The sequence below is a fragment of the Petromyzon marinus genome, unplaced genomic scaffold (genome assembly GCF_048934315.1).
Source record: "Petromyzon marinus isolate PM22_M1 ecotype Great Lakes invasive population unplaced genomic scaffold, UKy_Petmar_22M1.pri1.0 PM_Scaffold_71, whole genome shotgun sequence".
Classification (NCBI taxonomy): Eukaryota; Metazoa; Chordata; class Hyperoartia; order Petromyzontiformes; family Petromyzontidae; genus Petromyzon; species Petromyzon marinus.
Window position 1 is genome coordinate 148,744 of NW_027423679.1, and position 11,113 is coordinate 159,856.

Below are 11,113 nucleotides of genomic sequence, written 5' to 3' on the forward strand. Positions count from 1 at the left end.
ACCAGCACCACCACCAACAAGAAAATTACCACCATCAACACCATCACCAAAAACATCACTAACACCACTAACAATACCAACACCACCCCCATCAACACCACCTACATCAACACCACCCCCATCAACACCAACAACACCACCATCAACAACACCACCACCAACTCGACTACCAACACCACCACCAACAGCACCACCAACAACACCAATACGACCACTAAAACCACCAACACCACCACCATCAACACCACCAACACAACCACCAACAACACCCCAATCAACACCACGAACACCACCACGACCACCAAAACCACCAACAACACCACCACCAACACCACCACCATCAAAACCACCAACAACACCACCACCAACACCACCACCATCAACAACACCACCATCAACAACACCACCACCAATTCGAGTACCAACACCACCAACAGCACCACCAACAACACCACCACCATCAACACCAACACCACCATCAACAACACCACTATCAACAACACCACCACCAACTCGACTACCAACACCACCACCAACACCACCAGCAACACCACCACCATCAACACCAACAACACCACCATCAACAACACCACCATCAACAACACCACCACCAACTCGACTACCAACACCACCAACAGCACCACCAACAACACCACCACCACCAACACAACCACCATCAACACCAACACCATCAACACCACCAACAACACCACTAGCAACAAAGATAAAGATCCCCCTTATAGATGAAATAGACTGTTGGGGCAAGTGCTGATAGCCAGCAGTACCTATGAAGGCCAGAACGGCACACGAGGGAATGGGTGGCCAACACAACGCCCGACCGCCTTTGTCTCCCTAGTGGCGACGCTTTCACACCACACCAGGTACTCATTTGAGGCTGAGTCGACCTAGGGAAGGCCCAGGACCGGTTCACATAATCGCCACCGTGTTGGCCTTGAGAGGGAATCCAACTCGGGGACACCGGGTTCATAGCGCGGCGCGTTAACCACTACACACACACAGACTCACACACACACAGACTCACACACACACAGACTCACACACACACAGACACACACACACAGACACACACACACAGACTCACACACACAGACTCACACACACAGACTCACACACAGACTCACACACACACAGACTCACATCACCTCACCGCTCCTCACCTTCGCCAGATGCTCTCCCCGCCTCTCTAACGGACAAACTGCCAGGAGGAAGCGCGTGGCTCGAGACGAGGGGGCGGTACCATGAGACCACGCCCACTGCGACGTAAACAGCCCTGAGCCCCTCCCCCCACCGGAGCTCCTCCCCCCCATGGCCACACCCCCTCGCCCCACCCCTTTACCCCCCTCACCCCGCCCCCTCTCCCCGCCCCTCCCCCCGCTGCTTCTTCCGCTGAGGCCGGGGCGAGTGGAGGCGGCGCTGTGCATTGTGGGTGGCGAGCGGCCGATTTGGATTCCCGCTCACGGCCACCGTCGGTGGCTCGCGAGCTTCTGAAGCGGCGGCTCGCTGGCTGGGCCACCTCTACGTCGACTCAGCCCGAAGAAGGCGAGAAGCTTGCACGGTGTGGACACAGCAGCAGTGGCGGTGGTGCGGGGGAGGGGGAGGCAGAGGAGGCGCCTGGCCCACAGCCGTCACGCGCTAGGCGCCTGCTGAGTTCACGGCCCTGCTGCTGCTGATGATGATGAGGAGAGGCACTGCCAGATTGCGGCTGATGGGATGAGTTAAATTTAGTTTTTTTGTATCTCTGGAGGGACGGATTTGTTGTCGTGGCAGAAATGGTCTCCACTAGAGGCCGCGATGTGGAGTATTTGGTCTCCCCTTCCACGCTGGGCGTAGCCACACTTTACCCCTCCACACGCGGGCCGTGAGCTCACTGGACTTGCAATGCAGAGGTGCAGGTTCGAGTCCATTTCACACTCAGCCACTCACTCAGCCACCCACTCACTCAGCCACCCACTCACTCAGCCACTCACTCACCCACCAATTCAGCCACCCACTCACCCACTCACTCAGCCATCCACTCACCCACCCACTCAGCCACTCACCCACCCACCCACAGAGGGATAAAGACCCTTCATGCAGTGGTTGTGTAGTATCTGCGTTAATATTTTTGTTGTTTGGTTATGGTGGTGGTTGCGATGGTTATGATGGTGGTTGTGGTGGTGGTTGAGGTTACAGTTGTGTTGTAGGTGGTTTTATTGATTGTTATGGTAATTGTGGCTCTGGTTGTGGTGCTTGTGGTGGTTTTGGTTGTGGTTATAATTGTGGTTGTGTAGGTTGTGGTTAAATGTGCGGTTGTGGTCTTTGTGGTTATATTTGTTATAATTGTGTAGGTGGTGGTTGTAATGGTCATAGTTGTGGTGTAGGTGGTTATGATGGTTGTTTTGGTAGTTGTATGTATTTTGAACTTCTATCGCACCCTACCCAGCCAACCGTGCTAATTGGAGGTGTGGTTTTAGTTGTGGTTATTTTATGGTTGTTTTGGTTATAGTTGTGATGGTGATTGTGGTTGGTGCAGGTGCTGGGATGAAGGATGCGTTCTGGGTCCTCTGCCCATGCGGCTCCAACAGCGATGGCTCCAGCCAGCACTGCCGCCCCTGTGTCGCATTGGTCACATGACCTTGCCTCCCAGCATACCTTGCAGTCGTCGTTGATTCTGGGCCATCTTTACCTCCTGCATCTCGAGAGGAGCTCTCGCTTCCTGCACGCGCTCTCCTCCTACCTCTGCTCTCTCTCCCCGTGTCTCCCTCCTCTCTCTCCCCGTGTCTCCATCCCCCTCTAATTTCTGGGTGGTCCAGGTTCAGGGGTCAGGAGTTTACTGGCTGCACTCCAACCTTTGACCTTGGCTGTCACTCGAGTGGATTTGTCACACAGCAGTCAACCCATAGCATCAGGATCTGTCCCGTGACCTCCTCCTGTGCCTAGCCTGGAACAGCAGTCAACCTGTGGCACCCGGATCTGTCCTGTGACCTCCTCCTGCACCTAGCCTGGTACAGCAGTCAACCCATGGCACCTGGGTCTGTCCCGTGTCCTCCTGCATCCAGCATGGCTTAGCAGTCAACCCATGGTACTAGGGTCTATCCCGTGTACTCCTGCTCCTGCACCTAGTCTGGCACAGCAGTCAACCCATGGCACCTGGTTTGTTGTGATGACATTACCGCCACATAGTGGCGAATGGTGGCCATTGTCGTGAGTTGGTGGGCTTGTGTGTAAGTAATTGTGATTGAGTGTGTGACTATCATGTCGTGTGTGCGAGTTGGATGGTAATGGTGTGCTTATGAGGGTGAGTGTGTGTGGGTGTGTGAGTTTCGTGGTGAGGATGTGAGTGATGGTATGTGACAGTGTGAGTTTGATGGTGATTGTATCATGGTGAGTGCAAGCAATACTGTGAGTTTTACTTAATTCCCCCCCCCCCTCCCTTTACCCACTACCCACTCTTCCTTCCTCTTCCTCTCCCCCCACTCTCCCCACCCCCTCTACCTCACCCCCTCTACCTCCCTATCTACCTCCCTCTCTTTCCCTGCCTCTATCCCTCTCCTTTCTCCCGTAACTACCTCGCCTGTAATACAGGAGGTCGTGGGTTCGATCCCTACCCTCACACCTGCTATATATTTTAAGTTTGCATGTCTCTCTCTCCCTGTGGTCGCGTTCAGAGTGTTTGGTTTCTATAAGTGTCGACGTGATGATAAGCCACTTCGTTGACCGATAATTTTTGGCCTTTTCTCTTCTGAAGAAGAGCTGTGTAGCTCGGTGGGCCTCACCTGGTAAAATATAAATAGTTTAGTTTCCTCTCTTCCTCCTTCCTTCCTCCCTCTCCACACCCCCTACCCCCCAGCACAATAACAAGAAGCAGGAGGAGGAAGGTTCGTCTCCCAAGCCGAGCGCTTCCAGGTCCACCTTCATGATCCTCCCTCTGCCCCAGGGTGGAAAGATCCCCTCGCACAGGGTTACGGTATCCCACCCACATACACACAGGGTTACAGTACCCCCTACTCACATGCCAGGCTATGTGCACCACACAGAGACCTAAAGACTCGCACATAGATCCATAGACTCACACAGACCCATAGACTTACACAGAAACCAATTAACTCAAACAAAGACCCGTCGAAACACAGACAATATTCTTGCACAAAGACCCATAGACTCGCACAGACTCATCCACTCGTGCACTCATCCACTCAACGACTCACAGGCTTACTCGCTCACCCAATCCCTCACCTACTCAGCCACTCACTCAAGAACTCTCTCACCCATTTACCCACCCACTTGCTCACCCACTCGTGCATCCACTCACATAATCACTCATAAACTCACCCACTCACACGCTCAGAAACTGACTCACAAAATAATTCACCCACTCGTGCACTCACTCGCCCACTTCCCCATGTGCACACAGATTCACCCACTTACTTACTCGCTCACAGACTCCCTCTCTGATAGACTCGCTCACTCACAGACTCAATCGCTCACAGACTCACTAAGAAGCTCTCACCCACTAACTTATTCAGAAACTCACTCAACCACCGACCCACTTACTTAAAAACTACCTCACTTATCCGCACCCACTCACTGACCTACTTACTCATTCACTCGCTCAGCCACTCACTGACCAACTCGCTCACTTGCAGACTCACTCACTCACTCATCCACTCACTCCGAAACTCATTCATCCACCCACCGACTCACTCGCAACCATTAACCCATCCACTCAATCATTTCATCCATTCACTCATCCACTCACTCAACTACTCACTCATTCAACAACCCACTTACTCAGCCACTCATTCAGAAACTCATTCACCTACTCACCCACACACTCACTCACCCACTTACCTATCCACTCTTCCACTCATTCAAGCATCCACTCTCTTAACCACGATCTCAGAATATCACTCACCCACTCACCCTCCCAATAATTTCATCACTCACTCACCCACTCACTCCATCAGTCACTCACCCACTCACTCATCCACTCAATCAATAACCTGCTCATTTACTTACTCACAAATGCGCTCATCTACTTGCTCAATTAGTCACTCACTCACCCACATTTTCACATTTATTCCTTCCATCACTTCCTCATTCAGCTACTTCGCCAATGATTATCTTATTCATTCACTCAATCACGTATCCACTCACTCAACTACTCACCCATCCACCCAATAACTCAGAAACTCACTCACCCACTCAATTATCCACTCACTGACCCACTCACTAACTCACTCAGAAATGCACTCACCCACCCACTCATTTATCAAATCATTCACTCTCACCTACTCACCCACTCACACACAAATGTACACACTCACTAACCCACTCCCTCACCTACTCACTCACCTACTCATCCACTCGCTCAACCACTCACAGATTCACTCACTCACAGACTCTCTCATCCACCAATTCTCACTTGGTCACCCACTCATCTACTCAATAATTCACCCACCCACAAACGCACACACAAAAACACCCACAAAGATAAAGATCCCCCGTATAGCCATAACAGACCGTTGGGGCAAACGCTGTTAGCAAGCACCTATGAAAGCCAGCATGGAACACGAGGGGGTGGGTGGCCAGCAACAGGCACGGCCAACTTTGTCTCCCTAGTGGTGAGGTGTGTGCACATCACCACTAGGGAGATGAAGTTGGCCGTAGGTCAACACAGCCTCAAATGAGTGCCTGGTGAGGTGTGTGCACCTCAGCAGGCACTCATTTGAGGCTGTGTTGACCTACGGGATGCCTGGTTCAGATAATCGTCACCAGTGTTGACCATTAGAGGGAATCAAACCTGGGTCGCCAAGTTCGTAGCGCAGCACACTAATCGCTATACTACACACTCACTCTCACAAGCTCACTCACTCTCACAAGCTCACTCACTCTCACAAACTCACTCACTCTCACAATCTCAATCATTCTCTCACAAGCTTACTCACTCCCACAAGCTCGCTCTCACAAACTCACTCTCATAATCTCCCTCACTCTCACAAACTCACTCACCCTCACAAACTCACTCTCACAAGCTCACTCACTCTCACAAGCTCTCTCTCACAAACTTACTCACTCCCACATGCTCACTCACACTCACAAGCTCACTCACACTCACAAGCTTACACTCACAAACTCACTCTCACAAGCTCACTCACTCTCACAAACTCACTCACTCCCACATGCTCACTCACTCTCACACACTCACTCGCTCTCACAAGCTCACTTGCTCTCCCAAACTCACTCGTTCTCACAAACTCACTCGCTCTCATAAGCTCACTTACTCTCACAAGCTCACTCTCTCTCACAAGCTCACTCGCTCTCAAAAACTCACTCACTCTCACAAGCTCACTTACTCTCACAAACTCACTCGCTCTCACAAACTCACTCACCCTCACAAACTCACTCACTCTCACAAGCTCACTCACTCTCACAAACTCACTTTCACAAACTCACCCTCGCACAAACTCACTCTCACAAACTCACCCTCGCACAAACTTACTCTGACTCACTCTCACACAAAGACAAATACATTCCCTGTTTGAGATTCCCTTTTAGCCTGAAGAGACTGTTGGGGAATGTGCTGTTAGCGAGCACCTATTGAGACCGAATCAGCACACTCGGGAGTGGGTTGCTTTAGAGTTCAGTGTTACTCACTGGGGCTTCAATAGAGTTCGGTGTTAATAACTGGGACTTCCTTAGAGTTCAGTGTTACTCATTGGGGCTCCAATAGGGTTAAGTGTTAATCACTGGATCTCCCATAGGGTTCAGTGTTGCTCACTGGGTCTCCCATAGGGTTGCATGTTAATCAATGGGTCTCCCATAGGGTTCGTGTTACTCACTGGGTCTCCCATAGAGTTCAGTGTTACTCACTGGGTCTCCCATAGGGTTGAGTGTTAATCACTGGGTCTCCCATAGGGTTTGGTGTTAATCACTGGGGCTCCAATAGGGTTCAGTGTTACTCACTGGGTCTCCCATAGGGTTCAGTGTTAATTACTGGGTCTCCCATAGGGTTCAGTATTAATCACTGGGTCTCCCATCGGGTTCAGTGTTACTCACTGGGTCTCCCATAGAGTTCAGTGTTACTCACTGGGCATTCCATAGGGTTGAGTGTTACTGGGTCTTCCATAGGGTTCATTGTTATTTACTGGGTCTCCCATAGGGTTGAGTGTTAATCACTGGGGCTCCCATAGAGTTCAGTTTTAATCACTGTGTCTCCCATAGAGTTCAGTGTTAATCACTGGGGCTCCCATAGAGTTCAGTTTTAATCACTGTGTCTCCCATAGAGTTCAGTGTTAATCACTGGGGCTCACATAGGGTTCAGTGTTAATCATTGGGTCTCCCATAGGGTTCGTGTTAATCACAGACCCATAGATTCCTAAAACCCTAACTCTATAAACACCTAAGCCTCTATACCCCTAACCCTCTAAACCCCTATACTCCGAAAACCATAACCCTCTAATCTCCTTCACCCTTAACACCCTAACTTTCTAATCCCCTTAACCCTTAAACCCCTCACCCTCTAAACTCCTCCCCCTCTAAACCCCTATGCCTCTAACCCCCTAACCCTCTGAACCCAAACCCCTAACTCTTTGAGCCCCCAACTTTCTAAATCCTTAAAAACCAAACCCTCTAAAACCCTAACCCTCGAAACCTATGCCCTTCTAAAGCGTAACCTTCAGAACCCTTAACCCTGTAAACCTTGAAACCTTAACATTCTACAACCCTAATCCCTAACCTAAATCCGAACCCATCTAAACCCCAACCATCTCAAAATCTAACTAACCCCTAACCCTCTAAACACCTAACCTTCTAAACCCCAACCTTCTAAACCTCTAACCCTCTAAAAACCCTAAAACCCAAACCCTCTAAACACCTAACCCTCTAATCTCCTAACCGTTTAAACCCCTATACCCCTACAACCCAAACCCTAAAAAACCCCTAACCCTCAAACCTTTATTACACTAAACCCATAACCCTCTAAACCCCCAACTCTCCAATCCCATGTTTTTTTTTTGCGGTAAGATCGTGTAAATATAAATGTCTTAAAACCCGTCACCACCCGACACAGCCAATTAATAAAGTTTGTCACGTGAACAAAAGTGCCAATTAGTTTCTACTTTGGCACATCGGTGTGTTGGAGACTAACCCAAATAAACCTTTATTATGCATAACGCCTCAACCCCATAACTCCCCCTGCGCCACCCCCCATGTCCCCCCTCACCCCCCACACCCCCCTCCCTCACCCCCCACACCCACCACACCCCCCTCGCCTCCCCCCGCTGCTACTTCCGCTGAGGCCGGGGCGAGTGGAGGCTGCGCTGTGCATTGTGGGTGGCGAGAGGCTGATTTGGATTCCCTCTCACGGTCACCGTCGGTGGCTCGCGAGCTTCTGAAGTGGTGGCTCGTTGGCTGGGCCTCCTCTACGTCGACTCAGCCAGAAGAAGGTGTGAACCAAGCGCGGTGTGGACACATCAGCAGTGGCGGTGGTGGGGGGGGAGACAAAGGAGGCATCTGGCCCACAGGTGCCTCCTTTGTCTCACTCCCCCCGTGTCTCCCTCCTCTCTCTCCCCGTGTCTCCCTCCTCTCTCTCCCCGTGTCTCCCTCCTCTCTCTCCCCGTGTCTCCCTCCACTCTCTCCCCGTGTCTCCCTCCTCTCTCTCCCCGTGTCTCTCTCCTCTCTCTCCCCGTGTCTCCCTCCTCTATCTCCCCATGTCTCCCTCCCTCCTCTCTCTCCCCGTGTCTCCCTCCCTCCTCTCTCTCCCCATGTCTCCATGTCCCCTTCTCTCTAGGTGGTGCAGGTTCAGGAGTTTTCTGGCTGCACTCCGACCTTTGGCCTTGGCTGTCGCCCAAGTGGGATTGTCGCACAGCAGGCAACCCATAGCATCAGTATCTGTCCCATGACCTCCTCTTGCACCTAGCCTGGCACAGCAGTCAACCCATGGCACCTGGCTCTGTTCCGTGACCTCCTCCTGCACCTAGCCTGGCACAGCAATCAACCCATGGCACCTGGGTTGTTGTGATGACATCACCGTCATGTAGTGGCAAATTACGGCTGTTGTCATCGTGAGTTTGTAGGCTTGTGTGTGAGTAATGGTGCATGTGTGACTTTCATGACGTGTGTGAGAGTAGGATGGTTGGGGCGTGTTTTTGAGGGTGAGTGTGTGAGTATCATGGTGAGTGTGTGGGTGTGTGAGTGTGTTTTAGATGGCTGGCAATGTTGATGGGTGGTGATGATGATGCAAGCCTTGTGCTAGAGAATGGCCCACTGAAACTAATATAACAGAGCATCTTCTGAGTACCCTTTAAGTGCTGTCTGGTCCACATCGTAAAGGGTAGAACTTTCCCACCTGTCCTTCGATGTTTGCATGACTGCTTTTGTTTTATTTTGTGAATAGCAAAAAGCATTCAACCCCATAATACATGTTGTTTTATTGGTCGCTCGTCCATTTCATATCCCATAGCTTAACCACTCATATATTTGGATTCCTCTCGATGAGGCGAGCAGTAAGAGTACCACCTTGATGGGTCTGCGACGTTTCCTTCCAGAGTTATTACCACAAACATCCCAGAATCCTCTCGGATTGGGGTCAAAATGTTGTCGCTTATTAAATCCCATAAGAAACGTCGCATCGAATAAATGTGATTGAATTCTCCCCGTCTGGACGAGCGGAATTGAATGGTGCAACTGATTTTGCTGTGCTGTGTTAAATCAGATATTTGCATGACTGCTTTTGTTTTATTTTGTGAATAGCAAAAAGCATTCAACCCCATAATACATGTTGTTTTATTGGTCGCTCGTCCATTTCATATCCCATAGCTTAACCACTCATATATTTGGATTCCTCTCGATGAGGCGAGCAGTACGAGTACCACCTTAAAGGGTCTGCGACGTTTCCTTCCAGAGTTATCACCAAAAAACCACAAACATCCCAGAATCCTCTCGGTTTGGGGTCAAAATGTTGTCGCTTATTAAATCCCATAAGAAACGTCGCATCGAATAAATGTGATTGAATTCTTCCCGTCTGGACGAGCGGAATTGAATGGTGCAACTGATTTTGCTGTGCTGTATTAAATTCGATGTTTGCATGACTGCTTTTGTTTTATTTTGTGAATAGCAAAAAGTATTCAACCCCATAATACATGTTGTTTTATTGGTCGCTCGTCCATTTCATATCCCATAGCGTAACCACTCATATATTTGGATTCCTCTCGATGAGGCGGGCAGTACGAGTACCAACTTGATGGGGTTGCGACGTTTCCTTCCAGAGTTATTACCAAAAAACCACAAACATCCCAGAATCCTCTCGGTTTGGGGTCAAAATATTGTCGCTTATTAAATCGCATAAGAAACGTCGCATCGAATAAATGTGATTGAATTCTCCCCGCCTGGACGAGCGGAATTGAATGGTGCAACTGGTTTTGCTGTGCTGTGTTAAATTTGATGTTTGCATGACTGCTTTTGTTTTATTTTGTGAATAGCAAAAAGCATTCAACCCCATAATACATGTTGTTTTATTGGTCGCTCGTCAATTTCATGTCCCATAGCGTAACCACTCATATATTTGGATTCCTCTCGATGAGGCGAGCAGTACGAGTACCACCTTGATGGGTCTGCGACGTTTCCTTCCAGAGTTATTACCAAAAAACCACAAACATCCCAGAATCCTCTCGGTGTGGGGTCAAAATGTTGTCGCTTATTAAATCCCATAAGAAACGTCGCATCGAATAAATGTGATTGAATTCTCCCCGCCTGGACGAGCGGAATTGATTGGTGCAACTGGTTTTGCTGTGCTGTGTTAAATTCGATGTTTGCATGACTGCTTTTGTTTTATTTTGTGAATAGCAAAAAGTATTCAACCCCATAATACATGTTGTTTTATTGCTCGCTCGTCCATTTCATATCCCATAGCGTAACCACTCATATATTTGGATTCCTCTCGATGAGGCGAGCAGTACGAGTACCACCTTGATGGGTCTGCGACGTTTCCTTCCAGAGTTATTACCAAAAAACACAAACATCCCAGAATCCTCTCGGTTTGGGGTCAAAATGTTGTCGCTTATTAAATCCCATAAGAAACGTCGCATCGAATAAATGTGATTGAATTCTCCCC

General features: G+C 49.7%; 1 long non-coding RNA gene across 2 annotated transcripts; it reads left to right on the top strand.

Moving 5' to 3' along the window:
- The first annotated feature begins 1,392 nt into the window (after positions 1-1,392).
- On the top strand, positions 1,393-10,747 carry LOC142923805 (uncharacterized). Of its 2 annotated transcripts, XR_012940847.1 has the most exons (4): positions 1,394-1,576; positions 3,851-3,967; positions 8,300-8,447; positions 8,792-10,747. It is a non-coding gene; the product is annotated as an uncharacterized LOC142923805 (long non-coding RNA). The 2 variants fall into 2 exon arrangements; XR_012940848.1 differs by lacking the exon at positions 8,300-8,447 and having other exon boundaries at positions 1,393-1,576.
- The last annotated feature ends 366 nt before the right edge of the window (positions 10,748-11,113 follow it).